This window comes from Felis catus, chromosome D1, assembly GCF_018350175.1.
Source record: "Felis catus isolate Fca126 chromosome D1, F.catus_Fca126_mat1.0, whole genome shotgun sequence".
Taxonomy (NCBI): domain Eukaryota; kingdom Metazoa; phylum Chordata; class Mammalia; order Carnivora; family Felidae; genus Felis; species Felis catus.
Window position 1 is genome coordinate 111,120,704 of NC_058377.1, and position 16,903 is coordinate 111,137,606.

At 63.1% G+C, this 16,903-nt stretch overlaps 2 protein-coding genes across 4 annotated transcripts in view; both read left to right on the top strand.

The window, feature by feature from the left end:
• Window positions 1-15,191, top strand: part of TPCN2 (two pore segment channel 2) — a 47,720-nt gene extending 32,529 nt beyond the window's left edge. Inside the window, exons 27-28 of one of the 3 annotated variants that reach the window (XR_002736459.2) lie at window positions 2,264-3,536; window positions 14,900-15,191. The gene's annotated coding sequence lies outside the window, so the exon portion shown is untranslated. Of the gene's footprint in view, window positions 1-2,263; window positions 3,997-14,899 lie in introns of those variants that run through there. The other 2 variants (XR_002736460.2, XR_006586733.1) reach the window with 2 other exon arrangements.
• SMIM38 (small integral membrane protein 38) overlaps window positions 2,351-16,903 on the top strand; it is a 44,036-nt gene continuing 29,483 nt past the window's right edge. Inside the window, exon 1 of the mRNA XM_045039675.1 lies at window positions 2,351-2,473. The gene's annotated coding sequence lies outside the window, so the exon portion shown is untranslated. The remainder of the gene's footprint in view (window positions 2,474-16,903) is intronic.

Here is a 16,903-nt window from a genome sequence, read left to right on the forward strand (position 1 = left end):
AAGCGAAAGGCAGGTACGCCTCGCGGCTCTTACCGTGTAAGAGGGGGCCGTGGGGCTCCACAATGCTCCTCACGTCAAAGTGGCCAACAGGCGCTGTGGGCAGTGAGCGGGCGGCCCACCCCGGCCCACCGATCGCGCCCGGGGCCCCCGCCATTCTGGTGACGGCAGGCCCACACCTGCAGGGACCCCGGCGGCCCGGCTGCGGCCCTGGGTTTGATACAGCAGTTGGCTAATCCGCGTGGGGGGCCTCGGCAACACCTGTCGCCAGGTGAGCCGGACCCGCCTTACCCGCCTCCCTGGCTTTCGCTTTCTCCTCTCAGCTAACGGGCAGGTGGATGGGGGCCCGCTGACGCCAGACTCGGGCGGAGGAGGCCATCCTTGGCCGTAGGCGCTGGGCCGGCAGCTCCCGGAATCCCCTGCGGAGGCTCGCTCAGACAGAGCTCTGGGTTCCACCCTGGCCGGTCTGCTTTACGCTGGCTGGGGCGGGGCCCGGGAACCTGCATTTCGACTTCGTTCCCGGCGGGGGGGGGGGGGGGGGGTGCTGCTGCGCGTCCAGAGACCAGAGCCGGAGAACAGCGGGCTCGGGAAAGAGTTAGCTTCTCTCCCTCCCTTTCCCGGCGGCTTTCTTTCCGGAAGGACTTACTGAGCACCCATTGTTGCTGTCGGGGAGCTGTAAATAATACTTTGGTGGGGGGCTGTTACGGAGAGGACCTCTTTCTGACTGGTCCCCTCTGGAAGAGGTGCTGGCTTCTCGCGCTGCAGCCGCCGCCCTGGTCTCTCCGGGCTGGCGGAGTCCAGGCAGGACGTGGTCCTCCCGGCCGCCACGACCCCTTTCCTGTCGCCTGGGCCCCAGGTCTGTGTGCAGACTGCCTAACTGCATATAGGGAATCTGGCTGGGCCCCGATGGGCGCACTGGGCAAGGACAGCTACCGAGGCCCCTGGACACAAAGGGGGCAGAGATGGGGTGCTGCCCCCACGGGGGTCCGGCCACCCTCCCCCAGCAACGCGATCCTACTCTCCCCTCGCTGTTCCCTGGCCCTGTGGGGCACTGGGTATTCCCATTCCTTCCTCCGTCCCCAGGCCCTGGTGGTGCTTGTGTGTGGCTAGTGCTCCATACCTAGTCCTACCATTGAATGCCGAGGAGCAGGTGGCTCACGTCAGATGCTAACACCCACTCTGTCAATGTGCTCTGCAGGCTGCCAGGCACCGATGTAAAGTGGGGTAAAAACAGAAACGGCTGGGGCCGGGAGCAGGAGGAAGAGGTTGCCCATACCCCCGGGGACCCACTATGGTTGCAGGCCAGCTGGGAGCTCCCCGGCAGCCCTAGGGAAAAAGGGACCAGGTTTCTGCCAGGGGAGGCAGCGGGCTGCTTGTTGGTGGGAGATCTGGTGGGGGTGGAGGTGTGCTGGGCGGGGCCGGGACACGCCCCCTGGATGTGAGCTGTGTGTGACCCGCAGCCCTGGCTTTGTCATCTCGTTTCCGGGTCTCGTGACGGCCCGCGAGGTGAAGGATGCGAAAGCGCCGTCTCGTCCTTGAAGCAGCAGGCACGTAAATGGTCTCTCAAGAGTCCAAAGGGGCAGCGATAATTAGGAGTCACCATTTGAGTGGTGCTTTTCTGAGCACTGTCCGAAGCAGGGTGTTGGCTTGTTGAATCCTGTGGAGTCACGGGCTGGGGCGCCACTGACAGATGGGGAAACTGAGGTGCAGAGGGGGCAGGAAGCCTGTTCAAGGCCACCTGACTGCTAACGGTGCAGCCTCTTCCCTGCGTCCCCCCGCAGCACATCAGCACGAGGACGTGAGTGCCGCGTGCCTGGGGTAGGTGTCTGTAGACAGTGCTGTGACATCACGTGTGACCCGCACACGGGAGGGTCCCGACAGCCCCCAAGGGAAGTGGGAGGTGACGGCTTGAAGAGGCATGCTTCAGGGGTGGGGGGGGGGCAGGCTGGGCTCCTTGCGACTTTCTCCCCTCTTAGCCACTATCCAAAGAGGCTCGGGGCACACGGAGTCCACAGCCTGCGTCTGGGCCCCACCTGCCGCACCCCGTGACCTTGACGTGCAGTTAGACCTTCTAAGCCCCGTCTCCCTCGGTTGGGAAGGGAGGTGGGTGGGTGGGTGAAGTAATGACACCCGAGGAAGCTGATGTGCTGACCCCCGGCCCTTTGTCGAACTGCAGACCTGTGGTTCAATCTCGGAGCTCCTTGTAGGTGGGGAAACTGAGGCACAAGAAGATTTTTGTTTGTTTGTTTTTCTTTTTCTCTTTTAGGAGCCCGTGCTGACGGGTGGCATGGCGGAGGGTGAGCCCAGCTCTGTCACGAAGGCCGGTGCCCTCGGCCTGCCCTGTGGGTCTTAGCGCCAGGCCTGGAGGCACCCTTGGTTTCTATATGACAAGCGTTCACGTGCAGCTTGCTCAGCGCACAGGCGCGTGGGCTCTGGCCCCCCCGCTCTCATGGGTGCCCTGTTTCAAACCATGAAGGTAAGATCTGCTCTGTCAGCCTAGAAGTCCTCGCCAGCCACGTGCAGGGAAGGACGGAGGGTATGCGAGGGGCAACCCCAGGGGCCTTCTGGTGGAGGTGGCGGATGGCCCAGGGCTCACTCGTGCGCAGAGCGGAGTGGGGTGCGGGGCGGGGGTGGTCACCGCAAAGGAGCCGCGGCTGGGGCTGTCCGTACGATGCCCTGTGGGGCCCTGGCCACAACTCGGGGTTGGATCTTGCCCCCCGTCTTACCCCCTGAGGCGGGCCCCACAGCAGGGCCCCGGGGAGAGGAGATTCGGGGCCCAGGCACGGTTTCCCCGGAGGATTAAGGTACGTGTGGTTGGAGCCGACACTGGGGTTCTCGGCCTTTCCTCCGCTGGCTCCCTCCCCCGGGCCCGGCACCTCCAGTGACAGGTGCCAGGCCTGTCCTCAGGTGTGACACGTGCTGGACAGCTTGTCCTCCCAGGGGCCCCTCCGGATAGGTCTCCTTTGCGGCGTCCTCTTGCCCCGCACGTGACCCGCATCCGGCCCCACTGACCGGGGAGGCTGGGGTTGCTGCCCGGCTGTCCTGGCATCCTCGGGCCACCGTCTTCAGTCGTGGGGGCACACCCGTCAGCCCCCCAGGTGACCCTGAGCCCCGCACGGCACGTAGTGTTGGCAGCTGGGGGGGCACAGCAGAGCGGTGAGTGTCCCGCCTCCTCCCCCTCTCGGTGCTCCTTTCCCCTGTGAGCGAGGGGGCTTCAGGGCGGTGGGGGGGGGCTGGTTTTCACCCATTTCCTTCGTCACTTCCGTTCGTGTCGAAAGGGTTCCCCCTTGGGTTGTCACACCCCTTGTGTTCGGGCGGAAGCTCATTTACAGCTTCCCGCCGCGGGCCGTTTGCGCCGAAACAAACCCGGAAACCTCGAACCTGTGGGTCCTTCGGCTCGATGGCGTGGACGTGGGTGGCTCGTCCCTCTGATGGTGTTGGATGTTGCAGACTGTCCTGCCCGGAGCTTTGACGCTGAGAAAGAGGAGAGGGTTCGGGGAAGGACGGGACCCCCTGGCGGAAGGTGGATCGCGGAAAAAGTAGGCGTGACCAGCTTTCAAATACACTGGAAGGTTCTTGATTGGGCAGAGGGTTGGCGACTGTGGCCCTTGGCTGTCTGCTGAATCCGTGGACCCTTCTTAGAAGAATGTCTTTAAGGGGCGCCCGGGTGGCTCAGTCGGTTGAGCGTCCGACTTCGGCTCAGGGCACGATCTCGCGCTCTGTGAGTTCGAGCCCCGCGTCGGGCTCTGGGCTGACGGCTCGGAGCCTGGAGCCTGCTTCGGATTCTGTGTCTCCCTCTCTCTCTGCCCCTCCCCCGCTCATGCTCTGTCTCTCACTGTCTCAAAGATAAATAGGAACATAAAAAAAAGTATTTTAAAAGAAAACTGTCCTTAGGCCATCACCTGAAATGCAGAATAGTTATGTTGAAAAACTGCCAACAAAATACTAACAAATAAATGTGGGGCAGGAGATTCACCACCTGCCCCACGTTCAAAGCGCCATTGGAGATGAAGCACCCTGACAGGAAGTTACGTGCCCGGGAAGGGCCAGAGGCCTCACCGATGCCCGGGTCTGTGGCCTGGCTCGTGCCTGCTTTGGTTTTCTCAGCCGAGCCCCCCGCCCCCCACGCGTGGAGGCCCCCTGCCGATTTCCTGGCGGGCTCTCCCCTCCCTTCACCGAGTTAGGGTAAAGTGGCTCACTTCTGCTTTCTGCCAAGGCTCACCCCCAGGAGGCTTCCCTGGTGCCCCTGCCGGCCCCCATCCCCCCCTTCTCTATTTGCTCTAGCGCTGAGTCACAGGCGGGCGGGCCTCTGAGCGCCCAACATCCCGGAGGGTCTCAGGCCTCCTCAACCCCAATAAACGAAATCAGTCCCCATGGACGTGATGCCCCATCCAGTGCAAACGGAGCCCATAGTACATACGGATGTGGGAGTCAAGAAGGGACATTTTCTGGTATCGTTTCGGTGGCTCTCGGACGTGAGCCTGCATCAGAGCCCCTGGAGGGCTTGGGGAACCCAGGTGGCTGGGCCCCGCTAGAGGTTCAGAAACAGCAGGCCCGGGGCGCCAGCCTGGGAACGTGCATTTGTAGCCCGTCCGCGGGTGAGGCTCACACGGCTGGCTAGGTGACCGTCACCGAGGGTGCCCATCCCCTCGTGCCGCTGTGGGGGATCGATGGGAGCCCCCAGAGTCCAGGTCCTAACCCCTGTACCTTGAACGTGAGTGTACGTGGAAATAGGTTCGGCAGGTGCAGTTACGTCAAGGATCTTGAGATGAGATCGTTCTGTCCTTAGAGTGGGCTCTAAATAGAATGACAGGTGTCCCTGTAAGAAGAGGAGAGGACACAGATGCGGGAGGGGCCACGTGACCGCGGAGGCAGCGGTTGGAGGGGAGTGGACCCTGGAGGCTCCAGATGCTGGGGCAGGAAGGGCCCTGCCCCAGAGCCTGCAGGGAGCGCCCCGCCCACACCTTGACTTTGGGCCAGAAGTGGGAGGGAATCCATTTGCTGTTTAGAGCTGCCTGTTTGTGGTTATTGGTCACAGCGGCCCCAGGACACTCACACAGCCCCTGACAAGTGGTGATTAGTGGTGGTTCTCGATTTTGCGGAGCCCAACTGGGCCTCAGATGCCAAGCTCCAGGCCCGTCCAGTGGGACCAGTGCTCCAGTGGGAAAGCAGTGTGGACGGGGCCGTGCTCCTGTTTCCTGCTCTCCTCCATGAGGTGACCCCGAGCAGCTTCAGGAACACACCCAGGCACCTGCTGCCTGGGTCCGGGGCTGCCGGAGAGGGCATCCGTCTTGGGCTCGTTGCTGGGGATGCCAACCGGGGGGGGGGTGGTTTGTGCTGGGGATGCCATCCGGGCGGTGACTTTCCTTGGGGCCGTGGCACGATCCTAACAGCCTGCTCTGGGCCCAGAGGGCGGGTGTCCATGGGGAGGCAGGTGGCTGCAAGGTGGGGAGTGGTCCAGCCCCCTTGGGGCCACCGGCCATCCCGGTGTGACCCCGGGAGCTGAGGTGGCCTGGCGGGCTCCCAGGAGGCCACTGACTGACTGACTGACTGACTAACAGGTTTGCTAATTGATCGGAGCGATGGCAAGTGGGCTTGGAGGTCACATGGGCTTGGCCCCAGCTCTCCAGAACCCCGCTCGGGGGGCGGCCCCTTCTCTCCTCTGGCCTCGGTGTCCCGGTGTGTGACACAGGACGGAAGCAGCCTTGAGGGGTTGCAGGACTTAGAGGGGTTGGGGACAAGTGGAGGTGGCCCGTGCCGTGCCTGGCATTTCCCCACGACGTGCTGGTGCAGAGGGAGTGGCCGGCCCTACCGACAGGCTCCTGGGTGCCCCTGCGCGGCTCCCTGCACTTCCCAGCGGGCTGGTCTCCCTCCCCGCTGGGTGCCCGGCCCTGGTGCTCTCCTTGTTTCCAGGCTGAGGTGGCGCCTTCTGAGGACCCTCCGAGCAGCATCCACTCACACGCCCCTGGGGGAGGGGTGCACGGGGGCGGGGGGCGGCACCTGACGGTGGGCTTCCTGGGGTCCCGGAGGGGCCACCTTGTCGGTCCACCGGACAACTGCCGGCCGGCCTCGGGGACAGGGGATGCGGGTTCTTCACGCTGCCCCTGCTGGCAGTGGGCTGGGGGCCCCAGAGCTGATTTGCATACAGGTGAGGACCCAAGACGGAAGGCCTGGGTGCCGGGAGGCAGGGCCGGGTGGGACGCACACACCTGGAGGGAGGCTGCCCGGCACGCACATGCAGTACCGGGGATCGCCAGCGGGGGGCAGCAGAGCTCCAGCAGCAGGTGTCCCCTTAGGCCCAGCCTGGACCTACCCTCCCTCCCAGCTCCTACACCAGGCCAGGCGGAGGGCGGGGTGGGGGTGGGCAGTCACCCCCGTGGAACTTCCGTCCCTCCCTTCTCTGCAAAGGTGTCTCCTCCTCCCACAGACCCCAAGGCCTGTGCAGGGAACTTCCTTGGGTCGCCTCCGTCAGGGCTCCGTCATCGCCGTGGTAACCGGCCGAGAAAGGGTACGTGAGACCTGTGTGCCTGCAGTGCCCTGGGGCTGCTGAGTTCGCACGGGCTTTTGCTGACCTGTAGGTTCTGGGACGGAGGACAGCCTGGCCTGGGCAGGCGGTGTGGCAGCGCTAACGCGGGGGGCCAAGTCCCCATGGAGCCAGCCAGCAGAGCGTCTCGGGGCAGAGCCGTGGCTTGGCCCTCTCTGGCTGGGGGGACCCTTCCGGGTGGGTCTGGAGTGGTCTCCGTCCCGGCCCCGCCTGCTGGCCACCACGAAGGCAGCTTGGGGTCCCTTCTTCCCAGGACGGGGGGACATTTCCGTCTCCTTGGGCACAAGATGTGTCCACATCTGATGCCTACAGCAAGGACCTGGGTGCTGGGGTGGCTGGCGTGGCCCGGGAGACCTTGCACTTCTATAGATGCTGTGTTCACATGGCCCTATTTCCCCGGAAGTCTGACTCTTAGTGGGCTACCCCTGCCAGCCCACATGTCCTCAGCGTGACCCCTCCCCACAGCTCCTCGAACGTGTGCCCCAGGGCCTTTACATGTGCCATGCCCCCCACGCTAGGTAGGTCAGACCCCGCCCCGCCCTCACCCACTGCCTTGACTTTCTCCTTGTCCGTTCCCTGTCTGATCGTCTGATAAACTTCGGGAGGGCAAGGACTTTATTGGATTCACTGCTAAGTTCCAGGGGTTCAGAGTACTGCCTGGCACATAGTAGGTGCTCCATAAATCCCTGTTGGTTAAGTAAACAGGCGAATGAGTGGATGCCCGACCCTGTGCCCAGCCCCCGAGGCCTCGTTCTACCTCTGGGCAGCCAGTGGGTGGGGGTGAGAGGGCAGAGTCCCCCCACCCCCGTACCTCCCTTTCCCGGGTCCCCTACTGTGGGGTGTGTGGCCACCTGACCCAGGGAGGGCCGCTAGTCATCCGCCAGGGCTGTGCATCCTGCACTCAGATGCGGGGTCCGCGAAGTCTCTTGCCAAAGGGGCTTGTTGTCAGGGGACCTGGGGCTCAAATGCCATCACGCCTGGTTAGCAGAGGGACGGGGCCTGAGATGTGAGTCTGGCTGCTCTGGTCCCGAGGTGTCGGACCACAGGTGGTCCAGGAGACCCTGGGGGGTGGGTCTGACCGTAGTCTGGCTGGCTCGGCTGCTGTCCCTGTCCTCTGCAGGCCATCCAGATCCCACCTTTTCTCTCTCTGAGGCCAGGTGCTGCAGGGGCACCCACGAGGAGGGCGGTAGAAGGGCCTAAAACCACGTCCTTGGAAACAATGACCAAATAAACCTCCGGGCGCGGGGCCACCATCAGAGCAGACCTTGAGGGACCCCTGCTCCTGTCCTCTCTGTGTGGCAGTGAGCCATGCACATTCATCATTCTCTTTTCTGTCTCACAGGGGGCGACTGAGGTTCAGAACATTCTGGAATACGCCCCCGCCCCCCAGCATTCACCCCTGCCCCACCCTCTAGTCCTCGTGCACGTCTGTGCTCGCTGCTTCCAGAAACCAAAGCGCTGGCCCCTCCGATGGACAGAAGGGATTGTATTTCTTTCAGGGACAGTCCGGGGTTGAGAGTCACCTGATGGAGGACGGGGAGACTGCTTTTAGCTCAGAGCCGGGGCCTCTGATCACCAGCGGAGATGTCTGAAGGTGGCACGTGGTGACGGGCCCCACGCGGGCTGGCCACAGGCAGGAGACAGGCCCGACACAGGGAAGAATCATCCGCTCTCGGGCTTGAGGAAGGCCTCGCACGCCCCGGCCAACGGCCTGGCAAACAGTCTCGTTCTGATCTGACGCTGTTGGCATTTTTTTAGAGATGCAAAGAATGTGTTTGGGGGCACTCGGGACCCAAAGGTCTTGCTTTCCACCGGCCACATAGTTTGGCTACATTTCCGAAGGGCAGTGACTCTGACCACGCGGCGGTGAAGGTACAGGGGACAGGATCTCTGCTCCGGCCCCGCGGTGGTGGACAGCGGCCAGGGGACGGGGACTCCAGGCCGGACACTGGCAGGGAAACGGGGCTGGGGGGTGGGGAGGAGGGAGGGGCCCCTCCTGGCGGGAACGCCACGCTCGGCCGGCTGCGAGCAGGGAGCCCGCCCCAGAGCGGCCGTTCTCCAAGGCTCTGGGGTCTGTGCCCTTGCCGGAGAGTTCTGGCACCCGTTCTCTTTTTGCTCCCAGAACAAAATTCAACCCCATCCCCGGGGGGGGCTGAAACAATTTCCTGGGGGGGCTGAAACAAGGGGCCGCAAGCGAGGTGAGTTTAAACGGCAGAAATTAGTTCTCTGCGTTTGAGGGACGCAGAGAAGTCCAACCAAGATCAAGGGGTCAGCAGGGCCTCCGGAGGCTCCAGAGGAGGGTCCTTCCTGCTTTTCTGGCTTTCGGGGCCGCCCCCCAGTCGTCCCTGGTCTTGGGGCCCCATGGGCCCCATCTCCGTGGTCACGTGGGCTCCTCCCCAGTCATTCGATTTAGGGCCCGCCCTACTCCATTGCAAAGACCCTGTTTCCACACGAGCTCACACCCTGAGGTTCCAGGGGGACATGAACTTTGGGGGACACAATCCAGCCCAGCAGAGGGGTTTTCTCTCCTACGAGCACTGGCCAACGGCGGCTCTTCTCTCGGCTCCTCCGGTGGGCGCCTGAACACAGCCGTGTCTCCGGGGGCCCCGTCGCTAGACATTAGGGGGACGTGACCGCGGCAGGGGGGGACTCAGGTGTCCCATTCGGGTTCCAGTCCTGGTCTTGCCGGTTGGTGGTCGTTTGGCCTCAGGCGACTTAGCGAAGCCACGTGGGCCTTGGCGTGTCCGTCTGTAAAATGGGTCTGTTGTTCTCCGGCACCCCACCGGTGTCAGTTGCCGATTCTCTGACGCGGATGGAGGGGCCAGCAAGAGACCATCCTAGGGAGACCCGGAGCTGAGCCTTTGGGAACGGCCCGCCGGCCGCACAAACTCTTTCCACCTCGGCTGCCTGATCCGCAGAACAGGGTGGTCCCCACCCGGCCAGCTTGCAGTGAGGGCGGGTGGGAGGCCGGCCGGAAGGCGAGTGCGGGGCCGGCCGTCAGCGCAGCTCAGCCCCGCGGGGCGTGTGGCTCTGGTGGTCAAGGGAAGCCTTGCGGATTTTGCACGCGCCCCATCCCCCACCCCCGGCTTCGGTCCCAACTGACATCTTCTTGGCTTTGATAACGGCAGTTGCCATCGAGGCCAACCGTAACGGGTATGGTCATCAGCCGCATCTGGAGATGTCCTGCCACGGCTGTCGCGGTCGGCGGCGGGTGAGTCAGGACTGGGACACGCAGGGCTTCACGGCAAAAGCAACGTCCCGCGTCTTCGTCTCAGATGCCGGGGCCGCGGGGCGTCCACGTCCACGCCCACGGAGCCTCCACCAGCTCCTCCCGCCGTAAGCGGACAGACGGTCTGCCTCCACTGCCCAGCGAGAAGCGTGCGTTTGTTTAGAAGGCGCTCCTTTTCCAGAAAGCGGGTTCCGTGGAGGGGCGCTGACTTCTCGGCTGTGGACCCGCGTGGACCCTGTTTCCTTCCAGGTGCCGACCTCGTGTCAGCTGGCAGGGCCTGTCCTCCCTCTGGCGTCTCGTAACCCTGCTCTGGGCCTGTCTGTCAAACAGCTAATGATCCCTGAACAAACCTGGGTGTCCGGGGGGAGCTCCCCGCCGTGGACCTTTTGCGATGTGGGGATCAGCAGGGCACGCCTGCGGTCAGCCCCCCGCGGCCACGCCGTCGTCTGGGAGAGGCGGCCCCGGCCTCGCCCAGCCGTCGGTGACCCCGCGGCGAGCTCGCCTGCTGCCGAGAGCCAAGCATAACCAGGAGAGGGACTTTTGATCTCGGGACGGCTGGCACTTTGGCCAAGAGCCCCCAGACGTCTCCGCCTGGCTGAAGCCCAAGCCAGCTTCGCGAAGGGCAGCGCCTTCCAGAGGGGCTTCTGGGAAACACCTTTGACAAATGGCTTCATGCAGCGGCCAGGAGGGCCGTGGACCCAGCCACAGGGCTCCTCCTTGGCTCCCAGCCTGGGTCCCAGGACGCGGGGCCATATGGCAGGTTCAGAAAGCGAGCCAGGCCCCGACATTCCTGCAGGGCGGCCCCGAGGCCCCCCACCGCCCCAGCCCACTCCCCAGCTCTGCCAGCCCCAAGTCCTCATGGGTTTCCAGTGCACTGGAGGCGGGAGGGGCCCGGGTTCCCTCCCCCCCTCCCCCCCCCCGCCCCAGCCAACTTGGAAGCGTGTGCCAGCCACAAAGCCGCTCAGAGTGCCGCAGGGCCCTCCCCGGCCGCCGCCGCGGTGTAGCCATCCCCCCGCCGGCCGCTCGCATGGCCCTTGGAGTCTGGGACGTGGCCGGGGCTTGACGTTACTCTCGCCCCGCTCAGCCAGGCTGATGGTCTCTACTAAGGCCGTCGCGAACATTTCCTCGTAAGCTCGTTTTAAGGAAATGTTTGCGCACAGAGCACGTTCCCACAGCTGTGGGACAATGTGCCGTCCCTTGCCAAGGACCGCTTCTGTCAGCCTCGTCTTTCCTGTAGCTGGAGGTGGGCCTGGAGGCCCGCCAGGCCCACGCTGCCAAGCCGCCTCCGTTGATCATTGTCAGGATGCGTTTGATTAATATCTGACGTAGAAGGAGGCCTTGGTGCTGGCGGTCAGATGCCTCGCTCTGCGTGCAGGGTCTGGGGAGCTGCGGCTGGCGGCGGGGTGGGCGCCCGGGCCCGGGGGTGAGCGGCATGGGCGGCCGAGCTGGGCTTGGCCGCGGCCGTGTGAACTGGCCGTGCCCGGCTCTTTGAAGCATTTCCAGTCTCCCCGGCTAGGGACGCCCGGCGCGGGCCTTTGCATTTCCAGTTTATCCAGATCCGTGGAGCAAAACCAACTGTCCGTCTCCCCCGAGGCCTGCTGGCCCTGCCTCCCGGGCCCGTCCGCCTAGGGAGGCGTTTGTGGGAAGGCGCCTCTGGGTGATTCTCTGAGCCTGCGGTGGGGACCGGCCTCCTCCTCTCCGTCTTCCCGCTGGGGGCCACTTGGAGGCCGCCTCTCTCTTGGGCCAGCCCTCTGCTGAGCTGGCAGGGTGCGGGCAGGAGCAGTGTCTGGTGACACAGGGACCTGGCCGTAGACAGGCGGGGACAGCGAATGGCAGCTCTGGGGGTTTCAGGGATCACAGCCTCTGGGCGGAAGAAAGGGTTCCGGAGCGTGGATGTTGCAAAGGGTGTGTCCAGGAGGAGAGGAAGAAGGGGGCCCTGGTGTGTGTGTGTGTGTGTGTGTGTGTGGCTGGGGTGGTGACGTGCAGAGGCGGCAATGGGCTGAGGCACCTGCTGCCCAGTGAGTGGATGACCAGACGGGTAGGCCCCTCGGTGTGTTTGGAGAGCTTTTCCCAGGAAGGGCCCGTGGAGACCTTCACGCTGGACCCTCTTGTCTTGGGGAAGCCATCGAGGCAAGGAGCACCCTGGGCTCGTTTTGGGGGCACCTCGGGTGCCTCACAGAGCGTACCTCGGGGCCCGGGGGATTCACGCTGATGTGTTTGCTGAGCACCGGGGGCCTGCCGAGTGCTCCGCTGGCCCGGGGACGTAGGCCACTCAGCCTCCTCCGGGTCAGCCCACGGCTGTGAGGGCACCTGCGGCCCCCACTTCTCGGCGCGGTGGGGCGGTCACACCCGCTCACGCCCAGCTTCCCCATCTGGTCACACCCAGACAGCACCCCATCAGGATGTTTGTCGTGGCTCCGGAAAGATCTGTCCGAGTCCCAACCCCCAGCGTCTGTGAGTGTGACCTTATTTAGGAAAGAGGGTCTTTGCAGGTGTAATCGAGTTAAGAGATCACGAGATGTGACCATCTTTGATTACACACGTGGGCCCTAAATCCAAGGGCAAGTGTCCTTAGGAGAAGAGAGAACATACAGAGAGGCCATGTGGCCACGGAGGCAGAGGCTGGAGGGACATAGCCAGAAGCCCAGGGACGCTGGAGCCCCAGGAGCTGGGAGAGCAGGAGGGAGCCTCCCCCAGCGCCTGCAGAGGGAGCGCGGCCCTGCCGGCACCTTGACTTGTGGCTTCGGGCCCCCAGACGGGGAGAGGACGCATTTCTGTGTGCTCATCTGTTACCGCTGCCCCAGGACCCTTGCACACATTCTTTCTGCCTGAGGTGCTCCCTACCCTCACACATCTTTCAAGCGGCAACTTCTTTTTGCTTCCTGAGAGAGGAGGTCCCCGACGCCCATCGGAGCGCCTGCTCCGGCCCCTGTAGGAACCCCGCTACAACGCACGACCTTGCACTCACTGATCCCGTATTGATTCATGCACAGTCACTTATCGATGATGATGATTACCGTTGATTATTATTATTGATAGGTGAATGAATGCCTCCCCATCCCTCCATCCACTCAATCGCCACTAATTGGGCGCCCACTGGGGACCAAGAACAAGAGAACAGAGCTTGAGCGGGAGAAGCGTCACTGCTGTGCCGAATGGCGGTGGTGCTGGCAGTGGGGGTTCAGGTTGGGGCAGGGAAGCTGCCGTTTGTAGTGGGTCACGGAAAGCCTCTTGGATGAAGGGCCACTTCTGCAGAGACCTGTGGGAAGGAAGGGATGGGGAAGCCACGTGGGGATCTGGGGGAAAAGCCTTGCGGGCAGAGTGAGCGGCATGTGCAAAGGTCCTGAGGGGAGCCCGCCCTGGGTGCTCAGGCTTGCTCGGGAGGCCGCATCAGGGTGCTCAGGGGAGGGGGGCCTGTGGCCAGGCGCTGGGGGCCTTGTAGACGGGCGTAAGGACTTAGCTCGTGTGTGAGGGAGTTGGGCCCCTGCAGGCTTGAGCAGAGAAGGGATGAGAGGAGGTGCCCGTGGTTAAGCCTTGCCCCGATGGCTGTGGCACCCGTCGCCTTTGAGCCGGACGGCCTGGAAACGAGCATTCACGGGAACCACTCCTGGCCTTGGGCTCCAGAATGTTTCAGAGTTTGCAGGGATTTCGGGGAGACACCAGAGCAACCCCCGCTTTGATGAGGCACCATAAAATACGGAAAACAAAGCCTGGAGGGGTGGTCCTTCTCATCCACTCAGAGGCGGGATAAGGCTGAGCCACCAGCCAAGAGCGGAGATGTGGTCATGCGGACGGAGGGGGCTCTGTTCACAGGGCTCTGCCGTTGGAAAGGAATCTGGCTTGGTTTCCCCCGAGAACGGCCGCTCCTTTAGAGGCGCCGAGTACTCGGTCAGTTAACGTGCCTGTCGAGTGCTTGTTGAGTGCGCACCAGGTACCGCACGCCTTATCAGACTCAATCCTTACCGTTTGGGAGGAAAGTTCCGGCTCTGGGAAGCGGCCGAGCCTGGCGCCGGGCCTGCGTGTGTTCAAGGGCACAGCTACCATGTGTCTCTGTGCCCAACTCCGCCCCCCTCAGTGCACCTGTCCTGGCAGGAAAGGAAGATAGGCTGGGGCACCCCAGCCTCTGGGTGTTGGGGGAGATCAGGGTCCCTGGACAGGAGGCCTTGAGCTGGAGGTGGGGTTTGATGTGGGGGTACAGACATTCTAAGGGGGGAGCTATGGGAACAGTGCCCAGCAATGGAGAAACGAGGCCAAGAGGGCGGCCTGCTCGGAACGTCTGCCTCCGGGGCCGGGAGAGGGAGACGTGGCCTCCTGGGGTCTGCTTGGATCCAGAAAATGCAAACTACCCCACCAGGACAATTGTCTTTTTGGAGGATAACTTGTGTTACTCATCCATTCATCCACCCAACAACCTTCCACCCATCCATCCATCCATCCATCCATCCATCCATCTATCCATCGTCCGTCCATCCATCTATCCATCCATTCACCCTTCCTTCCATCCAGCCAACATCCATCTACCCATCCTTCCTTCTGTCCATCCATCCAAACGTCCGTCTCCTTCTCTCCCTCCATCTCTCCCCCCCCCCCCCAATCCCTGTATTCTATGGCAAGCATTCTTCTAGACTGGGGATATAGGATAGACCTGAATGATGGCCACCATTGAATGGTGGCCACAGACCCTGAACAAAGTATTATACAGCTAATCCCACTAGAATTGTCAGGAGCATCAGGGACGGAAATGTAGCGCCCGCTGTGTGTATAGCTGGGGCCTCGCTTCATCTGATGATCAGGGTGGGCTGCTCTAAGCTGAGATGAGTTGGGGTAACCTGCTCGAGGGAGTGGGGAAGAGCCACCCCGGCAGGGGGAACAGAATGTGCAAAAGCCTCTGAAGCAAGACGGTCTTGCTGAGGCGGGAGGGGCGTCTAGAGAACTAGTGTGTTTGGGGGGCGGTGGGACGCCGCAAGGAGGCTGGCCAGGAGGCGGGGGGCCTCGGTCCTGGATCGGCGGTGGGGGGGCCTAGGTCCTGGACGGCGCTGACGCGATCCAAGGCGGACGATCGCTCTGGGGGGCGCGGGCTCAATGTGGGACCCCCGCCTTCCTCTGCACTCTCTCTGCTTTCTCAAAAGGTTGCCCGGGAAGGGGACGTCAAGGTCAAGATGGGCACTTGGAGGCTTTGGATGCCGAAGCAGTTTTACTTGGACCGAGTCAGCTGAAGGAGCACGTGGGCCTAAAATTAGGCAAGTGTGTGTGTGCTGAGAGCGAGTTCACACGCTCACAACTCCTGTGGGCAGATTTGCGTTGCCTTCCTCTGTCTGTTAATGGTACAATCTGTTCAGACCTTTGGAACATTCCTCAGCTTTCATTTAATGTAGGAAGAATCATTTTGGGAATTAGCATATAAATTGTCAAAAGTCAGCAGCTCTGGAGAAGGTGCTTTCCCTGGGCGTCAGGGCCCGATGGCGGGGGTGGGGGTGGGGGACCCCTCGAGGACAAACCCGCTGTCCCACCCCTGTTCTCCCTCAAGGGGGCACAGACACGCTCTGTTGAGAAAACCTCCAGGCTTTCTTCCAAGCTATGCAACTCGGGAAGGAACATGTGTCCCCTCAGCGAAGGCCACAAGGGGAGAGGGGTCTCGGCCGTGAGGCGGGGAGGTGTGACCGAGCACGTGGGAGTCGTTTCCAGATAGATGGCTTGCCGAGGGGAACTTTCCCCACAGGCCCGCCTCGCAGAGCAAGGTTATGGGGAGGGGAAACCCAGAGGCGCTCCCTTCCCTCCCTGGCTGTCATGTCTAGTCTGGTCAGGGGCAGATATTTGACGCACTTTATAGTGCTATTAGTTCTAGGCCTTTTGGATAGTTGATCATTAACTGTTTGCTACGTGTGGCATTCCAAATTCTGGCCCAAGATAGCTCAGTCCAGCGTGCTGATTCCGCCTACCCATTGGGCCATGGCTGGAGGCGGGTGGGGCGCATTCCCCGAAGCCAGGGCTCGGGCCCCGGCACCAATGCTCCCCTGCCCTTTTGGGGTCCCGCCGCCCCTCGAGCCCCCCCGCCCCGCCGTCCTCCTAAGGCGATGGCCATGCTCGCTCCGGGGCCTGGGCGCCCTCCCCTCCATGGCTTGGCCGCCAGGCCTGGCCAGGGCTGCAGCCACGTGTGGACGTTCTCTCCTACAGAAGGTTCCTGACACGGTGCAGCCGTTGGTGGGGTTGAAAGTCTCCCCGACGGCTTCTTGAATACCAGAGTGGGGGCCGTCGGTCCAGGTGGGAGTTGGGGGGTGGGGCCCACTTGTAATTAGATGCTCATTTTTTGCATTCACCGAATTCTCTGCCAAGCTTCCAGAAACGTCCTTTTCTTGCAGAAGCCAAAGGCAATTGCCAGGCGTTAAAAAAATGTGCCCCCGAGACCACTCCCGGCCCGTTCCACCAACTCTCTGTCCTCAAGACAAGCAGCCGTGGCTCAGCTCCCGGCCGGGCCTCCCCGCCCCCCACCTCTTCTCCTTCTGGGGCACCTTGGTCTCCAGGGGACACTTCCAGATGGCACGTCCGGCACTCACCAGGGGCTTGGAACTTCCTATGGCTCCTCAAGGGGAGGAGTCTCAACCTCCAGCCTCCGGTTCGATCCTAAAAGGTCCTACACAGCCCCTTCCTTCTCTCCCCGCCCCTGTCACGAGGTGGCTTCAAGGACATCCCTGGGCATGGCATCGCCACCCTGCTCCGCGCCTGCGCCCCTGCTGCTCCCACCTGGCCGGGACACCCCGTCTTCGGGAAGCGGGTTCTGGCGACGCGTCTTCCCTGGGACCCATCGTCCCCGCCGCCTGTGCGCCCCCAGGCGTCCCTCCCCTTCTGTGTGTTTGGGGGCCAGAGTCGGCTCTGAGCACCTTTGCTGAGGACGGACGGGTGGTCGCGGGCATGGCGGCGTGCGGACGCTCCTCGGGCTTACGGTGCCGGGAGCACACGTGCCACTTCCCGGGGGAGATGGACCCAGAGGCGGCCGGCGCCGGGGGCCAAGCGTGCACGGGCAGAGGCGGGCAGGGGAGCAGCCAGGCCTGGGCTGTGTGACCTCGGGCAAGTCACCTAACCTCTCTGAACCCGGCTTTTTAGTCGCGGAAACAGTAGCACGTCCAGAGGGACTG